Source organism: Nycticebus coucang, chromosome 1, assembly GCF_027406575.1.
Source record: "Nycticebus coucang isolate mNycCou1 chromosome 1, mNycCou1.pri, whole genome shotgun sequence".
NCBI lineage: Eukaryota > Metazoa > Chordata > Mammalia > Primates > Lorisidae > Nycticebus > Nycticebus coucang.
The window spans coordinates 92,089,132-92,115,559 of NC_069780.1; the positions used below are offsets into that span (position 1 = coordinate 92,089,132).

At 35.9% G+C, this 26,428-nt stretch overlaps 1 protein-coding gene across 3 annotated transcripts in view; it reads right to left on the reverse strand.

Annotated features, from left to right (window-relative positions):
- Nucleotides 1-26,428, reverse strand: part of MARCHF1 (membrane associated ring-CH-type finger 1) — a 967,912-nt gene that overhangs the window by 769,179 nt on the left and 172,305 nt on the right. For all 3 annotated transcript variants that reach the window (XM_053583965.1, XM_053583959.1, XM_053583949.1), the window contains exon 2: nt 6,157-6,244. The gene's annotated coding sequence lies outside the window, so the exon portion shown is untranslated. The remainder of the gene's footprint in view (nt 1-6,156; nt 6,245-26,428) is intronic.

Below are 26,428 nucleotides of genomic sequence, written 5' to 3' on the forward strand. Positions count from 1 at the left end.
AAATTTATCAGGCCTGAGCACTCATTTGAAATATTTCATAATGGTTTTAATGCATTTCACGAATTTAAGCATAACTATTATTTTCTGTTTTCAATGTTTCCTTAACCTGAGTAAATTTCAAAGTCATTCCACCTTTCAGGGAGGGGGAGTAACTGATGGCAAAACTGTTAATACACCAAAAAATTGCAACTGAAGCAATAGTTTACACAATTAATGGTTATAAAATTAACTATTACATAGTGCATCTTATATAGTCAAGTCACCTCACTATTTGATCTATTCATTGTCTTATTTTTTTCTTATATTATCCTTATATATTTTCTCTCCCTTATGCTGTTTTCTTCTGCATAGGGCAGTGATTCTCAATTTAAGGTGCCCATCAAAATTGTAAGTAGACATTTTCAAAAAGATAGATGTGGGCTTCACCGCCATTCATCTGAACCATAAATTGTGATATGTGGACCATGCATCTGTATGTTTCAGAAATTCCACCTATGAGGGTGAAGTGTACCACTCCTTGAGAGAGAGTGACCTAGAGTTCACTCAGGAAAGCAAAGTGTAACTACTAGTACTATTCAATGGTGTAGATGTTGACATCTATCTGGAGAACTACAGACCTGTTGTGAGCATGACAGGTATATCCTTTACAGTATACGCCTTTATATAAACTTGAACTGAGCTCAGGAAAACAAAAATATTACCAGAATATATGAAAACTGAGATAATAGCAACTCCCTCTTCTACTACAGTTTACCATCTCCTTACATTTATCCACTTTCTCTATAACTCCCATTCCTATTGTTCCTTTTAATCAGCTTTCTGTCTGTTTGGAACATTATCTGGAACCTAGCAGATGACCAGTAATTCTTTTGTTTTTGTTTATATCAATGCATTTGTACTTATTTTATACACATGTTATATGCTTTTTAACTATTTGAATATAAATCAGATAATTCTTTTTAAACTTCACCCTATCTAGGTACATATTGTTAAAGTTACAAAAATAACAGTGGCTTAAAACTCTCAAATGGGACACATCTTGTACCCTCAATGAATCCCCAACAATAAAAAAAAAAAAATCGTCAAATGGGTCCCAGCTATGGCCAACAGAAGAGGCAGGGAAGCCCAGCGCTCAGAAGACACATTGCCTAGCCATCCTGCCATCTGCAGTACATTCTACCCCTCCAGCCAATGAGAGCAACCAAATGAGTTTTCTATACTCTACATTTGGATTTCAGGAAACAAAGCAGCTGCCGATACTATTTAATCTAAATTTTTCACCACAAATATGAGTAGATAATCTCAAATCACCAAAAAGTTGAAAAAAAAATTAACATTAAGAATAAAAGAAGTCTGACTTAGCCATTTATGCAAACAGCCATATTTGAAAACACCAATCCCTAAAAAATAGAATGAACAAAGCTGAAGAGTGAATAAACATAATAGATATTCTCAGAGATATTCAGAGATATCACTTCCACAAATCAGCAACAATAGATTGTTATAAGGGGAAAAAAGTAGCTATTAGAATTGTTGGAGAGGGCTGTTTACTCCAATATAAATAAGTCAGAAAATAAGTACATGGACAAACAAAATAAACTGAATAGACCAAATGCAACTGAAAACCACTATTACAAAAATGAAAGGTTTACCCAAAGAATTCTCCCAAAGTTCAGTGCAAAAACATAAAAATAAGAAAAGATAAGACACAAAGCAGACAGAATAAGAAATTATAAAATTTTTCTAGTTAAACATATATATAAATATTTATGTATGTACATGCATATGTGATTATTCATATAAATGTTTTATATATATATATATATATATATATAGTACTCAAGGTATAGGGAACGCAAAGACATTTCAAACAGCCATGGATCATTTTAAATGACTATATATTCTTCCTTTTTCCACCACTCATCTCCATCTCTGTCTAGGAGATTAACTTGCTTTCTAGCGAAAGGTTTTGATTCATAACCAATAGAAAGTATAGCCAAAGAGCAAGGAAGTTTATTAATAAAATATTGGGGCCTCCTTTCTACTTAGGGAAAGGGAACCCTGTGGATATTCTCTGTCAAGTTTGTTTCCTTTTGTTCTGCAAAAATGTGAAGGTGATTACTTTGTGTTTGTGATCACTGGTCATCCCAAGGCAACAGGGTTCATTCTTTGATGCTGGGAGCCAAGACCCAGGGAACAACTTCCTCCAGAGGGACTTGGTAATACTACTACTACCATTATTATTATTAATATTGATAAAGTTAAAATGTGTATTTGGTTTTATTGTGCAGTGTAATATTTGGGAGATAATAAAGTATTAACTGAAACAAACTTAGTACTGAAATTTCTTAATTTCAGAATATCAAAATGATCTTATTCCTGAAACATTGCTGCCTAGAAAATATCAGGAACATAGATGTAAAAATAGAAGTCAAATGCTGGAGAAACATGTTTTCTCCTTAGAACCAGCAGAACCCCCTCCAAGAGAATAGGATGTGGGTGAATATAAAAGTCCACGACTTAAAATCTGGAGCAGAAGAACTGTTGTATTTTCTTCAGCTTGTAAAATTCTATTCCAATTCTATCCCTTCCTTTAATTCTATGTGTTTTTGGTAAAGCAAGAAAAGCATAAAAATACTTTTTTAAGAAGGAGAAAAAATAGTAAGATATTTTGAGGTGAAGAATAGTACACGTCACCCCATGTGAAATTTCTTCCACAGTACTTCTTACATATGATCCTATGGCTTTTTCCATAACACCATTGATGAAGAAATGGCCAATTTTTTATTTTTTTTTAATAGCATGCTAAAATTTAGAAAGTCCAGTTGTTAGAGTCTTGGTAGATTTTCCTCTCCTTTTCCCCTTGTACATACTTCTGCAATCTGGACCAAAATAGAACAAATCTATCATATGAATTGTTTAAATTTTAGAACAGTTAACATGTCATCTTTTAATTTTAGTAGATACGTGTGAAAAGGATACTCGGAAGTACTGACACACACAATCCTAAGCGGGAGAACAGAATTAGAGTTATATGCGAGTGTAGACATTTTGATTTGCATTGGAGAGTATAAATTCGTGGCTCTAGACCATACTATTTGTCTTTTGCTCCTAGCTCTCCGCCTAAATTACATATAAATATCTAACATTAAACTATCCAAAAACCTGTTTCTTCTTCTATCTACTTTTTCATGAACCTCTCTAATATTACAAGTCAGGCCCATAATGGTAATTAATAAATTCTGACAGAAAAATAAGTTCTCAAATCTACAAGCAATTCTACTCCCAGGTCCTTATGACTAATTTCAGACAACTTAAATGCTTTAACACTATAATTGCAATGAAAATGATTGAACTATCCCTAGTCACATCATCAATAGATGTTGCAAGTTCTCATATAAAGACATAAAATATTTAACAGGCTGACTGACCAGTGAAAAATTTTGGAAGAATTAAGCCATTATGTTATTTCATTTTCGTACAATCTATTCTAAAGAAAAGAAGGCAAACACTCCTGTGGCAAGCTTGATTAGTTCACAAAGAGGAAAGTCAGTACTAATTTTAGTGAAACCTAATTTTAATCAAGTAACATCATTTTCATTCATCACTTTTTGTTTCTAATCACTGCCTTTACTTGAATGCCAAACGAAAATGGTTGCTAATTTTTGAAGGTTAATATAAAGCGTCATCGTGCTACATTTATGTCCATAGCTGTAGAGAACTCCAAAAATTCCTTACAGTGCTTAAATATTATTCCTGGGATTATAGCTAGGTCTACTTAGGTATCTAGTGTTTATAAAGCCATGTCATATACACACACACATAATGACAAAATAACATATAAAGTCATAGGAGAACAAAAAAGTATATAAGATAATGATCAGACACAGAAACATTAAAAGCAAAGAATAATAAACACGAATAAAAAGTCCAAATCCCTATCTCTCATATTTTAAGGGTTTGAAGTACTATTTCTAAAACAAAAACTCACCCTTGGCCTATATGCAGCCGCTAACTGATTTACTGTTTCTTTGAAATAGATTATTTTTAGATGTGGTTATTCCCTTAAGCCATGAATAACATGTTTAATGTATTACATTAAAAATCTATACCTGGCATAGTATCATATAAAAATGTTTTCTAATATATTATATTGAATTATGATAATGAAATAAATTCTCCTTTGATTAGCTGGTCAAAGAATATTTAAGTTTAAGAAACCTTCGATACAACTTTAGCTGCATCTTTAATTTCAGTACAAGATGCTATAGTAGTTATACAACCACATGTGTATACACATGGAAGCATGTATACGCTTGTACTGGATTATTAACCATTTTATAAAACTTTTTCAATTGTTAGCATGAATTTCCTTCAGCATGGTGAGTATCAGACTTCCAGGCCCTTGTTAATCCCTCCGTGCACAGAACTTCCCCTGGAAGCCCATTTACAGCCTCAACTCTGTCTTAGAAGTAATCCTAGCCTTACATAAGAGGTCTTTAAGCATCTAAGAAGCAACACTTTGAGCTTGGAATCATAACACAGTATCTGGAACTTAATAGCAGCCCTGTTAATGTGTTGAATAAATGAATAAATTTTATCAGCAAACCTACTCTCTTAAATCTTACCTTAGGGTAGAACTGTCATAACTGAGTTTCTCATTATGTCATAAACATCATCCCTACTGTTCAAAGGTATTTATGATCAAATCTCAGTCTTGCTCATTATTCTGGAATTGCTGTCTCATTAACCTGCCCAGTGACATAATCGCTTTGAGGGTAAAGCCTTGCCATTTTTCTCAATACCTCAAATATCTAGAATGTGGCTTTAAGGTCCAGGAATTTGCTACAGAGTAAAATCTGTCCACATGGCTAACTGCTTGACTTCTCTGTTCATCGTCTTTCTTACACCCATCAGAGTCTTGCTTTGTTTACCTCTCACGACTGAACTCATGGGCTATGGATGAGGTCCATGCCTTTAAGCAGATTCTCTCCATACTAGGCTCCATGTTGCAGGTACTGTCCCTCCAAAGTGTCCTCTTTTCTGTGTAATTAGTCCAGCCAAGAAGAGTGGATCCTGAGATATTACCTTCCTGGCCAGTTCAATGTGTAGAAAAATAGGTATCTCCTTAATGTTTGGAAATTAAATCATGTAAATAATTTGGTAAAATTTAAAGAATGATATACCAATACCACCACTACTACCAAAAAAGGTGAAATATAAATGTATCTATATAAAAATATAAATGTAGCTATATAAAGTCATTCTAAAATATTTTACTCCACAACAAAGTCAAGGTTTTCTTATAATTTAGATGCCACATGAATACTATAAATTGTTCAAATTAAATGGCAAATTATTTTTGAAATATGTTTTTAAATGAGAATTTATGCTAATCCATAATTTCATTCTGGATTTTTTCTACCAATTGAATGCTATTTTGACATTGTGAATTAATATGAATTAGAGAACTTCTGGGAAAGTCACATGGGACTTGCCACCTAACTAAAATTATTACAAAGGACAATAGTAACTTTATTGATGCTACAGTTTTAACAAGTATGAGTTATTAATATCTTTATTAATATCAATATAAACAGAAAAACATTGAATTTTGCAATCTCCTGAAATCTCTTTCAAAGTCTTTATGTGCATGCACATGCTGAATAGTTGCTATTCAATAATTACAATCACAGCCACCAAGATATAACACAATGTACATATATCTTTTCTATAATTTATTTTGCCAGAAAATTCAAACATTCTTTAACAAGACATGGTCATAAAACAACCATAAAACCTTTAATATACTATCTTATCTAGTGAAATTAATTTATTGACACTTCTACCTACGATAGATGAAATGATCAATGCAGGATTTCAGCCGACTTGTCTGCTTTTACTTCATAAAATACATTATCAAAGATAAAACTGATGAAATTTTATAATGGATTGACTCGGGATAATAAGCTTTTTCAAGTTATACCCTGGTATTAGAACTAATTCTCTCTAATCGCTTAAATCCACAGAAATATACAATGAAAATGATGTGATTTTGAGGTACCATAAAATATTAAAGACAGAGACAAAATTTTTAAAAATATTTTTGCTATCATCAGGTAAAATGAAAATAGTTCCCAGTTGAACTACCCTTACCAGAATCCACAATTCCTTCAGTAACTGAGATCTACTTGGCAGGGTTATTGAGTAGGGTTATTGAGATTCTGACAGTGTTCCCTGGGACCTGTTGAAAAGGAAAAAGGTAATTTAATACCATAATATGTTTTATTACAGCTTTAATCAAGCTGAAGTATTCATACTTTTATAACTTTTTATTCTGGTTATTTTTTTTCCTTGTTTACTATTTCTATTCCCCCCCCTTTTTAAATTTATTTATATTCATTTCAGAATATTACAGGGGCACGCATGTTTGGTTACATAATTTGTTTCATACATTTCAAATCAAAGTTATAAGTGCTCTACCCAGAAAGCTACCACTTAGATGTGAATTTATCCAACCCATCTCCTCTCCCATCTATTTGATTCCCATTGAGTTTTGCTTCCATACATGCACATAAATGTTGATCAACTAGTTTCAGTTTAGTATTGAGTACATATGGTGCTTGTTTCTCCCTTCTTGTAATACCTTCACTTAGAAGATTGGTTTCCAGTTCTTTCCAAGGTGGTACAAAAGATACTAGATTACCATTTTTTTATGGATGAGTAGTACTCCATGGCATACAGATACCACATTTTATTAATCCACTCATGTTTATGGTCACATGGTCATATCTTTGTGACTGATAATGTTATAAACATTTGAGTGCAAGTGTCCTTGACACAATGACTTTCTTTCCTTGGGGAAATACCTAGCACTGGGATTGCTAAATCAAGTGGTAGGTTAGGTCCACTTTTAGTTTTTTGAGGTATCTCCCAGTGTCACTTATTGCAGACTTAGAAAAAATAGTTGTATGCTTAATATGGAACCAGAAAAGACCCCAAATAGCCAACATAACTTTATGTAATAACAGTGGGAGTCATCACTTTACCAGACTTTGAGCTATCCTACAAGGCCATAGTAAACAAAATAGCATGGTACTAGCACAAAAAACCAAGACATTGACCTATGGATCAGAGTAGAGAATCCAAAAATAAAACTGTCCACATATTCCTGTCTGATTTTCAACAAAGCTGATAAAAACATACACTGGAGAAAAGAATCTCTTCAATACGCTGTGCTGGGAAAACTGGATAGCCACAAGTAAAAGACAGAAAAGAGATTTGCATCTCTCACTATTCACAAAAATTAATTCACGATGGATAAAAGACTTAAGCCTAACATGAAACTGTAAGAATTCTAAATGAAAATGTTAGAAAAACTCTTACAGATACCAGTCTAGGGAAAGAATTTATGATGAAGACCCCAAAAGCAATCACAGCAGCAACAACAAAAATAAATTTGGGGGGACCTAATTCAATTAAAAATTTTCTGCACAGCCAAAGACAATCAATAGAGCAGACAACATACAGAAAATATTTGCGTGCCATACATCCAATAAAGAGCTGATAACCAGCATCCACCAATAACTTCAGCAAATAATCAAGAATAAATCAAAGAATCCCATTAAAAAGTAGGCTAAAGATGTGAACAGAAAGTTTTCAAATGAACATAAACTAATGGGCAACACACAGATGAAAAAATGCTCAACATCTCTAATTGGGGGGGAAATGCAAATCAAAACCACAGTGATATATATCACCTAATTCAGTGAGAATGGCTCTTACTTTGTTTCTTTTTTTATTGTTTTGGATTCATTGAGGGTACAAAGAAACAGGTTACACTGATTGCATCTGTTAGGTAAAGTCACTCTTATAATTGTTTCCCGCTCCAAAGAAGTGTGTCACAAACCATGACCCTTACCTCCCTCCCCCCTCTCCCCCTCCCCCAATTCCCTACCCTCCACCATGTACTAGGTCATCTATGATACTCATGTCAGAGTTGAATACTTTGGATTCTTGCTTCTCCATTCTTGTGATGCTTTACTAAGAAAAATGTGTTCCGGGAGAGGCGGAGCAAGATGGCAGCCGAGTAACAGCTTCCTTGCATCTGGGCATCATGAGTCTGGGGAGATAGGACTCCAGGCATCTCTGGCTGGTGGGATCTGCCTATCATCACCCCTGAGAGGATACAGGGAGTCAGGGAGAGACTTCTGGACCCCAAGAGGAGGACTAAAACAGTGGAAAACTGGCAAGTGGTCGCGTGTGTTCAATCTGTCTAAACCCGCCCACAACTGTAAGTTCAGTAGCAACGAGACTGCAAACCAGAAAGGCCTTACCTGTGAACTGTTTTGGTGTCTTTGGACTTGGCACTCAGCTGAACTGCCTTGGGGAGAGCCTGAGCAGGAGTGCGGAGAACTTTGGCCTTTGTCTAGGACCCCAGTCTGAGCCGCTGAGCCAGACGGAGCTAATGATGTTTGGCTCTGGGTCACAGGCAGACATTGTGAGCGATCTGCCCTGGCAAGCTCCGCCCTCAGGGTCGCAGAGCTGGAATTGGGTGGGAGCTGGTAACCCAGCGACCAAGTAGCCTTAGGGTGGGGTCTGAGCCGCCTTGCAGCCCTAACCCTCGGGGGCAGAGGGAGACCAGTTTTGACACACAGGTTAAGTGGATAGCCACTTCAGCAGTGATTCCAGCGACAAGCACTTCCCTGAGAAAGCTTCTGCTCAGTAAGTGAACAAGTTCAAAGTGCCTTTTAAGTGGGCTGAAGAGAGATTTAGGGTGTCTACCTGCTGGGGTTTGAGAAACTAGCAGCCTCCAGTCGTATCAGAACTGTGATTAACATCTCATACCCCAGAAGACCACGTGTTGCCCAGACAATATTCAATAACATATACATACTGCTTTGTTTTTGGTTGTGGTTTTTTTTTTTTTTTTTGCTTTGGTTGTTTTTTTTTTGTTTATTTTGATGTTGTGGATTGTTGTTTTGTTTTTTAAGTTCAACCTTTTCCATACAGATCCTTTTTCTTTCTCAATTTTCCTAGTTTAATTATAATTTCCCATTGCTGCCTATTTCAATAATTAGAACTTCATTTTTGTCAGTGTTTCTACCACTATTATTTGGTTTTTCCAGCCAATTTTATCCCGTAAAGTTTTCTGTTTGCTTGTTTTGGTTTGATTTATAGTATTTTTGTCTTTCCTCTCTACTTGGTGGAGGTGGGGTACTGTGTCTGATCAGGTTAGCAAAGAGCTGCTGACCTCAAGGGAACCACCCAACTGGGCACCCCCAGAAGGTGGTTTTTTTTTTAAGGTTGTATCAAAGTACCCTACTGTACACCTATATTGCTCTGTATCCCTCTTTCTGTGCCTCTCTTCTTTTTGTCAATATTCCTTTTACCCACCCACTCTCCTTTCTCTATTTTTCTTTTTTTTTCCTTATCACTCGGTTCTCCTTTCTCTCATCCCTTTTTTGCTCTTCAACCTTCTCACCCTTCTGGTCCTGTAACCCTTAGTCCACAGGCATGAGAACTTAAAGAGCAAGAGGAAGTGAAAGGAAAATTAGGGCAAGGAAACAGATAAAAGAAATCACCCATGAGGAAGAATCAGCAGAAAACTCCAGGCAACATGAAGACCCAGTCCAGAACAACCCCGCCAAGGGACCATGACGTAGCTACTGCAGAGGATTCCACCTATACAGAAATGTTAGGAATGACAGAAAGGGAATTTAGAATACACATGTTGAAAACAATGAAAGAAATGATGGAAACAATGCAGGAAACTGCTAATAAAGTGGAAAATAAACAAAAGGAAATCCAAAAACAGAATCAAATCAGAGATGAACGATATGAAGAATATAAAAAGGATATAGCAGAGCTGAAGGAAATGAAACAGTCAATCAGGGAACTTAAAGATGCAATGGAAAGTATCAGCAACAGGTTAGACCATGCAGAAGAAAGAATTTCAGAGGTAGAAGACAAAGTTTTTGAGATAACTCAGATAGTAAAAGAGGCAGAAAAGAAGAGAGAGAAAGCAGAACGTTCCCTGTCAGAATTATGGGACTTTATGAAGCGTTCCAACATACGAGTTAAAGGAATTCCAGAAGGGGAAGAAGAATGCCCCAGAGGAATGGAAGCCATACTAGAGAGTATTATAAAAGAAAATTTCCCAAATATCACCAAAGATTCTGACACACTGCTTTCAGAGGGCTATCGGACCCCAGGTCGCCACAACTCTAACCAAGCTTCTCCAAGACACATTGTGATGAACCCGTCCAAAGTCAAGACAAAAGAAAAGATTCTGCAAGCTGCCAGGAGTAAGCGCCAATTGACCTAGGGGGCAAATCCATCAGAGTGACCTCAGACTTCTCTAATGAAACTTTCCAAGCAAGAAGACAATGGTCATCTACCTTTAATCTACTTAAACAGAACAATTTCCAGCCCAGAATTCTGTACCCTGCTAAGCTAAGCTTAAAAATTGATGGAGAAATCAAATCATTTACGGATATACAAACATTGAGGAAATTCGCCACAACAAGACCAGCTCTACAGGAAATACTTCAACCTGTTCTGCACACTGACCACCACAATGGATCAGCAACAAAGTAAGAACTCAGAAATTAAAGGACAGAACCAAACCTCCACACTGATGCAAAAGATAAAACTAAGTAATGGACTCTCACAAAATAAGACGAATAGAATACTACCACACTTATCAATTATCTCAATAACTGTTAATGGCTTGAATTCCCCACTGAAGAGACATAGATTGGTTGAGTGGATTAAAAAACACAAGCCATCCATTTGCTGTCTGCAAGAAACACACCTGGCTTCAAAAGACAAATTAAAGCTCCGAGTCAAGGGTTGGAAGACAATTTTTCAGGCAAATGGAATTCAGAAGAAAAGAGGAGTTGCAATCTTATTTTCAGATACATGTGGATTTAAATCAACTAAAGTCAAAAAAGACAAAGATGGTCACTTTATATTGGTCAAGGGAAAAATACAACAAGAAGACATTTCAATTATAAATATCTATGCACCCAATTTAAATGCTCCCAGATTCTTGAAACAGACTTTACTCAGTCTGAGTAATATGATATCTGATAATACCATAATAACAGGGGACATTAACACTCCTCTTACAGAGCTGGACAGATCCTCTAAACAGAAATTAAACAAGAATATAAGACACTTAAATGAGACCCTAGAACAACTGTGCTTGATAGATGCATATAGAACACTCCATCCCAAAGATAAAGAATATACATTCTTCTCATCACCCCATGGAACATTCTCCAAAATTGATCATATCCTGGGACACAAAACAAATATCAACATAATCAAAAAATTGAAATGTTACCTTGTATCTTCTCAGACCATAAGGCACTAAAGGTGGAACTCAACTCTAACAAAAATGCTCAACCCCACCCAAAGGCATGGAAACTAAACAATCTTCTGTTGAATAACACATGGGTGAAGGAAGAAATAAAACAGGAAATCATTAACTTCCTTGAGCATAACAACAATGAAGACACAAGCTACCAAAACCTGTGGGATACTGCAAAAGCAGTTTTGAGAGGAAAATTCATCGCTTTAGATGCCTACATTCGAAAAACAGAAAGAGAACACATCAGCAATCTCACAAGAGATCTTATGGAATTGGAAAAAGAAGAACAATCTAAGCCTAAACTCAGTAGAAGAAAAGAAATATCCAAAATCAAATCAGAGATCAATGAAATTGAAAACAAAAGAATCATTCAGAAAATTAATGAAACAAGGAGTTGGTTTTTTGAAAAAATAAATAAAATAGATAAACCATTGGCCAGACTAACGAGAAATAGAAAAGTAAAATCTCTAGTAACCTCAATCAGAAATGATAAAGGGGAAATAACAACTGATCCCACAGAGATACAAGAGATCATCTCTAAATACTACTAGAAACTCTATGCCCAGAAATTTGACAATGTGAAAGAAATGGATCAATATTTGGAACCACACCCTCTCCCTAGACTCAGCCAGGAAGAAATAGAGCTCCTGAACAGACCAATGTCAAGCACTGAGATCAAAGAAACAATAAAAAATCTTCCAACCAAAAAATGCCCTGGTCCAGATGGCTTCACTCCAGAATTTTATCAAACCTTCAAGGAAGAGCTTATTCCTGTACTGCAGAAATTATTCCAAAAAAATTGAGGAAGAAGGAATCTTCCCCAACACATTCTATGAAGCAAACATCACCCTGATACCAAAACCAGGAAAAGACCCAAACAAAGAGGAGAATTTCAGACCAATCTCACTCATGAATATAGACGCAAAAATTCTCAACAAAATCCTAGCCAATAGATTACAGCTTATCATCAAAAAAGTCATTCATCATGATCAAGTAGGCTTCATCCCAGGGATGCAAGGCTGGTTTAACATACGCAAGTCTATAAACGTTATCCACCATATTAACAGAGGCAAAAATAAAGATCACATGATCCTCTCAATAGATGCAGAAAAAGCATTTGATAAAATCCAGCATCCTTTTCTAATTAGAACACTGAAGAGTATAGGCATAGGTGGCACATTTCTAAAACTGATTGAAGCTATCTATGACAAACCCACAGCCAATATTTTACTGAATGGAGTAAAACTGAAAGCTTTTCCCCTTAGAACTGGAACCAGACAAGGTTGCCCTCTGTCACCTTTACTATTCAACGTAGTGCTGGAAGTTCTAGCCAATACAATTAGGCAAGACAAGGAAATCAAGGGAATCCAAATGGGAGCAGAGGAGGTCAAACTCTCCCTCTTTGCTGACGACATGATCTTATACTTAGAGAACCCCAAAGACTCAACCTCAAGACTCCTAGAAGTCACCAAAAAATACAGTAATGTTTCAGGATATAAAATCAATGTCCACAAGTCAGTAGCCTTTGTGTACACCAATAACAGCCAAGATGAGAAGCTAATTAAGGACACAACTCCCTTCACCATAGTCTCAAAGAAAATCAAATACCTAGGAATATACCTAACGAAGGAGGTGAAGGACCTGTATAAAGAAAACTATGAAATCCTCAGAAAGGAAATAGCAGAGGATATTAACAAATGGAAGAACATCCCATGCTCATGGATGGGAAGAATCAACATTGTTAAAATGTCCATACTTCCCAAAGCAATCTACCTATTCAATGCCATTCCTATCAAAATACCAACATCATACTTTCAAGATTTGGAAAAAATGATTCTGCGTTTTGTATGGAACTGGAAAAAACCCCATATAGCTAAGGCAGTTCTCTGTAACAAAAATAAAGCTGGGGGCATCAGCATACCAGATTTTAGTCTGTACTACAAAGCCATAGTGCTCAAGACAGCATGGTACTGGCACAAAAACAGAGACATAGACACTTGGAATCGAATTGAAAACCAAGAAATGAAACTAACATTTTACAACCACCTAATCTTTGATAAACCAAACAAGAACATACCTTGGGGGAAAGACTCCCGATTCAATAAATGGTGTTGGGAGAACTGGATGTCTACATGTAAAAGACTGAAACTGGACCCACACCTTTCCCCACTCACAAAAATTGATTCAAGATGGATAAAGGACTTAAACTTAAGGCATGAAACAATAAAAATCCTCCAAGAAAGCATAGGAAAAACACTGGAAGATATTTTCCTGGGGAAAGACTTCATGAAGAAGACTGCCATGGCAATTGCAACAACAACAAAAATAAACAAATGGGACTTCATTAAACTGAAAAGCTTCTGTACAGCTAAGGAGACAATAACCAAAGCAAAGAGACAACCTACACATTGGGAAAGGATATTTGCATATTTTCAATCAGACAAAAGCTTGATAACTAGGATCTATAGAGAACTCAAATTAATCCACATGAAAAAAGCCAACAATCCCTTATATCAATGGGCAAGAGACATGAATAGAACCTTCTCAAAAGACGACAGACGAATGGCTAACAAACACATGAAAAAATGTTCATCATCTCTATATATTAGAGAAATGCAAATCAAAACAACCCTGAGATATCATCTAACCCCAGTGAGAATGGCCCACATCACAAAATCTCAAAACTGCAGATGCTGGCGTGGACGTGGAGAGAAGGGAACACTTTTACACTGCTGGTGGGACTGCAAACTAGTACAACCTTTCTGGAAGGAAGTATGGAGAAACCTCAAAACACTCAAGCTAGACCTCCCATTTGATCCTGCAATCCCATTACTGGGCATCTACCCGGAAGGAAAGAAATCCTTTTATCATAAGGACCCTTGTACTAGACTGTTTATTGCAGCACAATTTACCATTGCCAAAATGTGGAAACAGCCTAAATGCCCACCAACCCAGGAATGGATTAACAAGCTGTGGTATACGTATACCATGGAATACTATTCAGCCATTAAAAAAAATGGAGACTTTACATCCTTTGTATTAACCTGGATGGACGTGGAAGATATTATTCTTAGTAAAGCATCACAAGAATGGAGAAGCATGAATCCTATGTATTCAATTTTGATATGAGGACAATTAATGACAATTATGGTTATGGGGGGGGAACAGAAAGAGGGAAGGAGGGAGGCGGGTGGGGCCTTGGTGTGTGTCACACTTTATGGGGGCAAGACATGATTGCAAGAGGGACTTTACCTAACAATTGCAATCAGTGTAACCTGGCTTATTGTACCCTCAATGAATCCCCAACAATAAAAAAAAAAAAGCATAATATGTTTACCTGTAAACACTGGAGTATAATGTATATATATTATATATACATGTAAATATAAATGCATGTTTGTATATAGAAATACACTTCATATTATGCTTTTCAATAGCAAATCAATAGTTTCCTTTGCATTTGCTTTTTCTTAGATGTTGACACAGAGAAATTTAAAATAGCACACAAACTTTATGTCCACCCTGTATTGTTCATGTCAATAGATTTGTGGATTACAAGGGAAATTTTGCTGGATGGATATATTATTTAGCAATGACGATTGGGCTTTTAGTGTACCCATCACCCAAATAGTGTACCTTGCAACCAATAGGTAATTTTAATCCTTCCTTCTTTCCACCTGCTCCCATTTTGAGTCTGCAGTATTTATCATTTTACTCTGTATGACCACGCATTCCCATAGTTTAGCTCCCACTGTAGTTGAGAATATATGGTATTTGATTTTTTATTCCCAAGTTACTTCACTTAATACAGGTTGGCCATAAAATTAGTGTAATTTTAAATGGCCTCTGGTTCCATCAAAGTTTCTGCAAAAGATTTTATTTCATTCTGTTTTATGGCTGAGTAGTATTTCATTGTGTGTGTATATGTGTGTGTACACACCATATTTTCTTTAATCGGCCATGGGTAGTCACTTAATTTGATTCCATATCATTGCTATTGTGAATTGTGCTGCAATAAACATATGACTGCAGGTATCTTTTTTGATATAATGAATTTTCTTTTGGGTAGATGCCAGGCAGTGGGGAAGTTGGATTGAATGGTAGCTCTACTTTTCATTCTTTGAGAACTCTACTTTTCGTTCTTTGAGAAAACCATACAGTTTTCCTTAGAGGTTACACTAATTTACATTCCCATCAGCAGTGTACAGTGCTGCCTTTTCACCACATCCCTGACATCTGTTGCTTTTAGATTTTTTGATAATGACCATTCTAACTGGAGTAAGATGGTTTAAATTAGCATTTCTCTGATGATGAGTGATGTTGAGCATTTTTTCATATTTTTGTCAGCCATTATATACCTTCTTTAGAAAAATTGCCTATTCTTATCTTTTGACCACTTCTAAATGGGGGTTACTTTTCTTACTGAGTTGTTTTTAGTTCCGTATAGATTATGGGTATTAGTCATTACTGGATATATTTCTTTAATTAATAATTGTGTTTTGACTACATCAGGGCAATAATTGTGCATCCAAAGGTGATTTGATAAGTTGTCATCTAAAAGCAATAAAAAATAGAGAAATGAAAAAAAAAATTAAAAAAATAAAAATAAATAAAAAAAGAAAAATGTGTTCCACCTCCATCCAAGTTAATACAAAAGATGTAAAATCTCCATCTCCTTTAATGACTGAATAGTATTCCGTGGCATTAACAGTTTGTTAATCCATTCATGGGTTGGTGGGCATTTAGGCTGTTTCCACATTTTGGCGATTGTAAATTGAGCTGCGATAAACAGTTTAGTGCAAGTGTCCTTATGATAAAAGGATTTTTTATCTTCTAGGTAGATGCCTAGTAATGGGATTGCAGGATCAAATGGGAGGATTAATTTGAGTTCTTTGAGAATTCTCCATAATACCTTCCAAAAAGTTTGTATTAGTTTACGGTCCCATCAGCAGTATAAAGTGTTCCTTTCTCTCCACATTCACATCAGCATCTGCAGCTTTGATATTTTGTGATGTGGGCCATTCTTGCTGGGGTTAGGTGGTATCTCAGAGTGGTTTTGATTTGTATTTCTCTGATAATTAGGGATGATGAGCATTTTTCAAATGTTTGTTAGCCATTTGATTGTCTTCTTTAGAGAAGGTTCTATTCATCTGTCTTGCCCAGTCACATAAGGGATTGTTGGCTCTTCAAATGGAAGACCATACTATCCTCATGGCTGGGAAGAATGAACATTGTTAAAATGTCTATACTTCCCAAAGAAATCTACGGATTCAATGCAATCCCCATTAAAACACCAATATCATACTTTTAAGATTTGGAAAAAATAATTCTTCATTGTATGGAACCAGAAAAAACCCTGTATAGCAAAGGCAATTCTTAGTAATAAAAACAAAGCCAGGGGCATCAACCTACCAGACTTTAGGCTGTACTACAAGGCCCTAGTGATCAAAACAACAAGGTGTTGGTACAAAAATAGAGGCATGGACATCTGGAACCAAATACAAAGCCATGAGATGAAACTAACATCTTACAGTCACCTAATCTTTGATAAACCGAACAAGAACATACACCAGAGGAGAGAATCCCTATTCAATAAATGGTGTTGGGAGAACTGGACAACCACATGTAAAAGACTGAAATTGGACCTGCACCTTTTTTTTTTGAGACAGAGTCTCACTGTATCATCCCATAGCTCATAGCAACCTCAAATTCTTGGTCTTAAGCAGTTCTCTTGCCTCAGCCTCCCAAGTAGCTGGGACTACAGGTGCCTACCGCAAAGCCCAGCTATTTTTAGAGACAGGGTCTCACTCTGGCTCAGGCTGGTCTCAAATTCATGAGCTCAGGCAATCCACCCACCTCAGCCTCCCAGAGTGCTAGAACGACAGATGTGACCCAATGCGCCCTGCCAGAGAATGGTTCTTACCAAAAAGTCCCAAAACAATTAGTTGCTGGCATCGATAGATGTGGAGAGAAGGGAGCACTTTACACTGTTGATGGGAATGTGGAGAGAAGGGAGCACTTTACACTGGTGATGGGACTGCAAATCATGGGAAATAGCATGAAGATACTTCAAACAACTAAAAGTTCACCTCCTATTCTCCGTTTTTCTTGCTACAATTTGATTCCAATTTCTTTTCCTTCACATCATTCTCCTTAAATGCCTTAAATAAGGGTGTTGCCTAAAAATTTTGCCCTGGGCCTGTGCTTGCTCTCTCCAAAATCATTCTCTCCTCGCATGCAATTGTACAGTTTCCAAGAAAATATTCTTGATTATATCCAATTCATTATTTCTAAGAAAATATTCTCAACCATATCTAACAACTAATTTCTTGTCTTTACACAAGGACTATGGGAATAGTCTCTATTTCCCTGTATCTCGTATTCCAAACCCTTGATGGTGCTACCTAAAAGAAACAAAAAATTATCTACTTATTCTTGAACAAGTTTCATTTTTACTTCATATTAGCTCTAAAGCATTAGATCCATTACAAAAATACCTGCATTAAAGGAAAATTATTAAAGCTACACTAATATTTAGTACCATTGTTATTCTCCATCTATTATAAGTGGTGAGGATTCAGAACTTTCTCAGATAAAGTTAATTTCTTTTCTGCTCTTCTTTCTCCAGCAGATATACAGAAACAATTGGTAAAGAGGCTCAGGTATATGCAAAATTTGGCATACAAAAGACAGACAGGTTATTTTTGCTTCCTTCCCCCAGTTCATCTTGACCTTTTACCCTAGGGAAAACAGCATTGTGTACAGGCTTGGGTTCTATTTTTATGTATTTATTGTTCCCTAGTAAGTAGGAAGCAATATTTTCAGGAATAGGCTCTTCTTGATGTTTTGAGCTCTCTGAAATTTCAATACTAAGTTTATTTTAATTACTCTTCACAAATCACAATAAGCAATACAAGCAAAGACACAATTCTTGTCATTCAAAGTGGTTTATGCTCTATAAAGTCAATGTGAACTCTAAATTCGCAAATATTGAACCATTGCTTCCAGGGGAATTCCTGGGTTATGTTCCTACAAGCAACATTTCCATCAATCAGCATATAAATTTATATTGGGTATGGTGGCTTTAACCCGTAATCCTAGCATTTTGAGAGACTGAAGTAGGCGGACTGCTTGAGCTCAGGAGTTTGAGACCAGCCTAAGCAAAAACAAGAGCAAGACCTCTTCTCTACTAAAAATCGAAAAATTAGCTGAACATTAAGGCAGGCACCTATAATCCTAGTTATTTGGGAAGCTGAGGCAAGGAGAACCCTTGAGTCCAAAAGTTTGAGGTTGCTGTGAGCTATGATGATATCATGTCGTTTTATGTATGTTTTTGTTAAAATACACCTATGCAATATACAGGGTGGACATAAAGTTCATGTGCAATTTAAAATAGTTTAACATAGTAAATTGCACATGAATTTTATGGATGAATATTGCTGTTATTCACTTTAACATTGAATTAGCAGCCACCAGCACTACAGCTTGCGCCTGAACAAAGCTTACCTAACACAGGTGTTTTTTCAGTAAGACAAATCACGGCTTTTTCGTGCACAGGAACCACAGACCTGGGGGCCATTTTAAACAGCAAATTCACCAATGAAAAGCACAAAAATGTGAAGTACATGGCATTAAATAGTATGCCAAAAAACATATTTGCTGAAACAAGGAAGCAGAGCATCATCTTCTTTGACCTCAGTGAAGAACGTTTACACCAGGCAAGACAAATTTTTGGCCACTCTGCCGTGTCTAAGAATGACCCCACAAATGCCAGAGGTATTGATGTAAAATTACAAACAAATTTTAGCAAATAATTATATTTGCAAATATGAAAACCAAAAATAATAAAAATTGTCCCTCTCAATTATATGCAATCCAAATGACTGATATGACCTATTTGAAACATGTTTCAAATTGTAGTTTTGAAATCTAAAAAGTATAATTTTTCTCTGACCCTTAAAAATTGTGAATTTGATATATTCCCCAACAACACATTCTCTGATTTGAGTCTTTTTCCCCTGCACTGGTCATTGTCTTATCACTGTTAATTGCTTGCCAGTAAAATCCACCCTGGCTTTCAGCATTATATTACTCTGCTCTTTTTATCTATCATTGGCTCTTCAGATTTCCAAATCTAAGCACCTCTTTCAATAAGACTCAACTTTTTACCATTTTGAACAAACTGTTTCTGTGACCATGCTGTGTTTTGCTAGTATTCATTTTCTTTCTGTGTTATTTTAAAATATTGTAATAAATCCCTTATATCTGATGACATGACTTCACTTTCCTATTTGGCCTAATTCTTTTTTTTTTTTCAGTTTTTGGCCAGGGCCGGGTTTGAACCTGCCACCTCCTGTATATAGGGCAGGTGCCCTACTCCTTTGAGCCACTGGTGCTGCCCTGGCCTAATTCTTTAAAAAATCTAGCTATTACCGCTAATATTCTTCACTCACACCAAAAAACTTCTGTTTTGTCAAACCTGGTGGTGTTTTTCTAGCTCTCAATTAAATATGAAACACTAATTGTCACCTTTTTTATATTTTTGATCACTCTAAATGTGGGGAAGGAAGCCTCACAACCCTAAGAAGAGGACAGCCATTTTAGAAGGACAGCTAGTTACAGGAAACAGGCCAGAAACCAAACTGCAGGATCACAACATTCCTGTCCCTCTGCTAGAAGGTTACTTCAGTGTTCCTGGGAAACAACAGAATAGTTAACTTTCCATCTGAGCCCAGCTGGTGGTCAATCAAGTCAGTGAGTTCACGATTAGCCCCTTGTATAAAGACCACCCCCTTGGCAGAAGGGAGTGACTCCAAGATTAGCCCAGGGTGAAACGATCAGTACCTCTGCAGAAGAAATGTCAACTAATGAGATGAAAATGTGTCAAATATTCTATGAAACAAGTGTATGGTGCCCCATGATCATACTGATTTACATAGGTATGATTTAATAAAAAAAAAAAAAAAGAAAAGAAAAGAAAGTGACTCCCCTAGAGCTGACCTCTGGTCAGACTCCAATCTGCTGTTTCTTCCAAATAAAACCTGTCCTTCATCTCTGGACTGGTCTCCTCTCCTTGCTGACTGTCAATTCAACTCTACCCGCGAACCCCTCACTATTATGCATCTTGTTTTTCCTGCTGTTTGACATTGCTCTATGCCGCTGCTTTCTTCTCTCTGCTATTAGTCTGCTCTTTTTCTTCTTTCCCACTATGTCTGTGCATTTATTAAGACCAGATAAGTTCAAACACTTAGACTACAACCCACAATAAGGAATGCCTTTTATATCATGATCTACAAGTCACATACACACTCAGAAACATGAAAAAAACTGATAAAAATTTGCAAAATAATTCTTCCTTGTTAACTTCAAAACACTCTGATACTGCTTTTTTATTCTACTAAATTCATTTTCTCTTTTCATTTTTAAGTAAGGCTTTTCAGAAAAGGCTTCTTTTTGCTCTTAAGTCATTCCTTCAAAATGCAGCCCAACACTTTGTGCTTGACCTAGAGAGAGGCTTTAAAGTTACCAAAAACAACATGAAAATTAGCAATTTCAGGTACAGAGTTTTGGGTGGCGCTTGTGGCTTAAGGAGTGAGGGCACCCACCCCATATACCGGGGCCTGCCCTGGCCAAAACTGCAAAAAAAAAAAAAAAACAACAAAAATTCAGTCATGGAGTTTTTAGCAGCACTAAAAAGACAAATTTAATTTAAGAATATGTATTCATAGAAAGACTAAAATCCAACCTAGTATCTATATTAACAAAGCACTGAAAAATAATGGAGAAAAAAATCAAAAGAATTGGTTCATGTGACATATTTTAAGGGATATTCAAGGAATTTAAAAAATATTAATGTACAGATGGAAAGTCATTATTTCTACTTTTAAATTTTCTAAAAATTGAACATAAAGAGTTTGATGATTCTGGAATACTAATAAAAAATCCCTTGTGTGGAAAGTCATTTAAAATCATGTAAACACTGGTAATTTTCCAATTTTTAGCCTAGAGATCTCATAGCCTTTCTTGAAAGTTATTTCTACTGAGTGCATAAATTCTGAGTTTATTTCAAAAGCAAATTCAGAAAACCCTGGGCACTGGGGAAACCATTCTTTCCTACCCCAATGGTGAAGTAAAAATTGAAATAGGAAAGGACTACCTACAGAGGAAAAAACAAACCTAAATTCATTAGAAAATAGAATCAACAATTGGTTAGGCTAATTTATATTAAAATTTTCAAGATTTTACGTGCAAAATATTATACAAAATTCTACCGGCATGACTTTACAAGGGAAGAACTGAGTCCTCAATGAGAGTATATCCATTGATGACCTTACATTTTGATCATTAATGAAGTACATTTATATTTAATATTTATTTACATGTTTAATCCTTCCTTAGAGGGAAATTAAATGTCATCTAAAGAGTAAGAGGTAAAAAAGAAAACCCTTCCAAGGTGGCTTCTGTGGCTCAAAGGAGTAGGGTGCCGGCCCCATAGGCCGGAGGTGGTGGGTTCAAACCCAGCCCTGGCCAAAAACTGCAAAAATAAATAAATAAATAAAAAATAAACCCTTCCATTTATCCTACTTTATGGCTTTAAAAATATGGCTAAAAAGATATTTTTATACTAGCAGTATTACTATTGAATGTAGAAAATAGTTACCAGCTTGGCACCCATAGCAAAGTGGTTATGGTGCCAACCACATACACTGAGGCTGGCAGGTTCAAGCCTGGCCTAGGCCAGCTACATAACAATGACAACTGCAACAAAAAATAGCCGGGCCTTGTGGCGGGCACCTCTAGTCCCAGCCTTGGGAGGCTGAGGCAAGAGAATCACTTAATCCCAAGAGTTTGAAGTTGCTGCGAGCTGTGACACCACAGCACTCTACCAAGGGTGACATAATGCGACTCTGTCTCAAAAGAAAAGAAAAAAAGAAAATAGTTACTAAGTGAGTTTTTCTACAATAAAAGAAATTATGTCTTTAAGGAATAATGTATATTATAAGTATATAAACTAAAACCTTAATAAACTAAATTCTAGTCCATATTTTCTACTTATTTTTCTAGTTAAATAGGTTTCCTATTAGTGTCAAAACTTTTTTAATTAAGCCATTTTGGATGAAAAATTTCTAAAATGTCTTATGCATACATTTCTATAATTTCTAACAGGTGTAGAGAATATACTTGGGGTTTATGCTGATGAAGAGACTTTTTATGTTGTATTTTACTAGAGTTGAGATCTCAGGCTCATAATTCCTTTGGACTTTCCACCTGTAGGTCAATGGCTCTGGACTACCAGTGTTTTTTGGTTTTTTCATGTGTGGATTATAGGAATGTTTTTTCTCCTCAGCTACCTCTGGCTTATGTATGTTTATCTAATACATACGATAAAAGCTTTCTCACATCTTTCACAATCTGTGGCCTGAGTTTCAATTTAAATCACATATCAAAAGTGAATATGTGTCATCTCTGGGTGAGGTACAAATTGGATGTATCATGATCAAAGTACAGTGAGTACATTGGCTTTTGATATAAGAACTTGGGAGCATCTCTTATGGTTGGGTAAAGGTTTAATTTTATTCATTCAATAGTTCCTGCTTATATGCTAGATAGTTGAGCTATTGTCATAGTTTTTAAAAAATGTTTTTCATAATTTATCTATAGAAGGAGGGGCACAGAGACTCTGGGGGGTCCACAGGGAGGGGCACAGAAACTCAAGAGTTCCAGACTAGCCCCCAGTAGAGGGTTGTGGCATCATAGCTCACAGCAATCTCAAACTCTTGGGCTCAAGCGATCGTCTTGCCTCAACTTTCTGAGTAGCTGGGACTACAGGCATCTACCACAATGCCCAGCTATTTTTTAGAGACAGGGTCTTACTCTTGCTCATGCTGGTCTGGAACTCCTAAACTCAAGGGATCCTCCTGCCTTGGCCTCCCAGAGTGCTAGGATTACAGGTGTTAAGCCTCCACTCCTGGCCTATCACTTTATTTTTTAAACTTCTTAATCCATCCAAGTGCAGTGGCACACAGTTGCTGTGAATTATGATGCCATGGCACTGTACCCAGGGTGACAGAGTGAGACTCTGTCTCAAAAATAAAACAAACAAAAAAATTCTTGATCCTCTAATGGTCTTTAAGTCATGACAATAGCCAACTACTAGCTTTAACGTGGTTTAATTACTGCTTCCTTTCCTATTATCTTACTAATTTATTTATTCTACAGAAAAAAACCCACAAAGTTTTTAAAGATAAAAGATGCATGTTTTGCTTTATACCAATGTGCTTTAAAAAAGGTTACCATTTGATTGTCAAGTTACCTTCTTTTTTGCTTCTTAAAGCCAAATGTTATTTGTTTTTTTCAGGATTCCCCAGGTCTTTGTCAAGCCAAATGTTATTTGTTCTTTTCAGGGTTCCCCAAGTCTTTGTCTTTTATCCACAACAATTCTAAACCAACATAGGACTGATTCTTTTTCTACCTGAAGCCCAAAAAATAAAACTGCCTTAAATTATTTAAAAATAATAATAATCAAATACTCATGACCTCTCAATTAGTATGTAGAACAGTGAAAAGATCTTAGTATTTTTCTAGAATTTTTTTAAACAATAAATTAGTTTAAACTGAAAGTATGAGGATTGCAGAAACATCTGGAATATGAGACACATTTATTCCATGTTATCTTAATGATTCTGTGAGATTGTTCTGGCTCAGACAGCATCTTTTCTTTGAGAATGCATTTCTTGGAAAAAGTGATCTGCGGGACACTGTCCTGTCTTTAAATTGGCATTTTAATCAGTTCAGTTAATCTGAACTTCCCCCGTAATTTTCTTTAGCAAAGTCACTTTATGGATCCTTAGTTCTCTGTGTATTTATTTGTTTGTTTAAAATTCGTTCTAAGAAAAACATTTTTGCTATTTTAATTATGATGTGAGGGAAGAGAAGAGTGTTTTTTAACTTTTTATAGTCGCTGACTTTAGGGTAGCACAAACAAAACTCCTTTGTACCTCACTTAGCTCAGTTCTCTCTTGAGGTGTTTTACTGCTGGGGATCATTTCCAGAATGCCCTTGGTGCCAAGAGTCACAGTGCAAAGTAACCTATGACAGCAAGATCCTTTCCCCCCTATGATGTAATAATAAAATAAAATAAAATAAATTTTATCCAAATCATTTGCCTATATCAGTGGTTCTCAACCTTCCTAATGCTGCAATGTATTCTCACTGTTAAAAAGGGGTCACGACCCACAGGTTAAGAACAGCTGGTCTATCGACTAATTTTTTATTATGACACTTTCGGTATTTAATTACTTTTCTGAAATTTATTAAGTAGAAAAAGTGTATCTCTAGAGATCTTTCCAGTCATATGGTTTGACACGATTATAGTTAGGCAATCCCTGACATCTGTGATTTTCTGCTGGGTTACACAGTCATCAGGAAGCAGCACGTTACTAGTAATTCAAATATGCTTCGAAAAAGAATAATTCTTTTGAAAATGTCTTATACTTAGAGACTTTGTTTACCCAGCTTAATGATGAACCCGTGAACATTTATAGTAATGAGACCACATCTTCAGTAAGCCTTGATGCTAAAATAAATCTTCTTGAAAACTTGAATCCTCACAGATTTTTTTAAAAGGAAATGTGTATGTCATGTTCTTTCTTCTAATTCTTTGACCTCCCTAACAATTCTGCAGAACTTAATTTTATATTGATGAAAAGCTTTCTGGTAGCAAGAAGACATTCCTTATTGAATGTTATGATTATCTTATGGAATGCATTTTCTTCCTTTATTTCTTGCATTGATAAATACACAATCAAATATAGAAAAGAGAGTGTCTTTGCTTTAAACATTTAGAGTGTGGTTATAGTTATTTATTAATTCAATAAATACCTATCAAGTGCTTTCTAGGCACTAAACATTTGGATCAACACTGGACTTACAGAACAGGTGAAATAGAATTTGTCATCTTGAGGACTGTATGACCTCCAGAGACTTGTAAATAGGAAGCAGAAGATCCAGATTTCAGTTCTAATAAGCCATGAGATCAGAATGTTCATTTATCCCTGTTTCCTCAATGAGGCGTGTGGGAGTAGCTTGATTATGTTTTATTTGGTTTAACTTTGAAAGAACTTTAGCCATCTTTTTGAGATGGCTTTTCACAATATATATCAGTGTCTGTACACAAAAGATGTCTCTTTTTCCTCTGCCTGTGTCATCATTCCTTAGGAAATATGAGGTCCTTAGTCATTCTTATCTTGGGTCTCACCAATAACTCTGTCAAAAAACAGCTTCCACTGTAATAGAAGTTCAATTTGTATGTTTTATGTTTTATGTGTTTGTGCAAAAGTTTTCCTGCTATTTTGGCCCTGTAATTAGTCAGCACACATGGATTCCCTGAATTCACACCTTAGAACAATTAATATTTGGCCACAATCTTAATTTTTTTGACAAAAATTTGCCCTCCCTCCTTAGCATAAAATAGTATGTTTGAGGTTTTGTCAAGGGGCCTAAAATTAAGAAATGTTTCTTTTCTATATATCTTTTACTCATTTTACCAGAAAGTAGAGCTAATGCATATATTCATATGTTGTTATATAAAGAAATGTAACCCCAAGCAATAGAATGAGAGATAAGGAGAATTAAATAGGACAAGAGGAAGAAATTCTAAGCAGATGATTTATCAAACTGGCCGTGGCTAAAATGCAATGGTGATCAGAAAGAACTGTCTTCTGAGTCATCTCATAAACTTCACTTTAGAGCATTCTACCTAGGGGAGAGAAGGGGGCAACTCCAAATCTAGATTTCAGGAAAACAGAATTAGACTGTCCCTTTTAATGAGGGAATGGCAAAGTCACAAGGCTCAAGAACATGTGTAATGTGAGATATTGCAGCCACACTAGAAAATACAATCTACCACATCATCTCATAATACTCTACACTTAGTAAACAGGGGAAGTCATTGGTAAACAATATCATATTCTTAAAGATCAAGAAATTGAAGTGATTTGTTCACAGCTGCACAAAAGTCAGTACCTAGAGAAAATTAGCAATAGACTTACA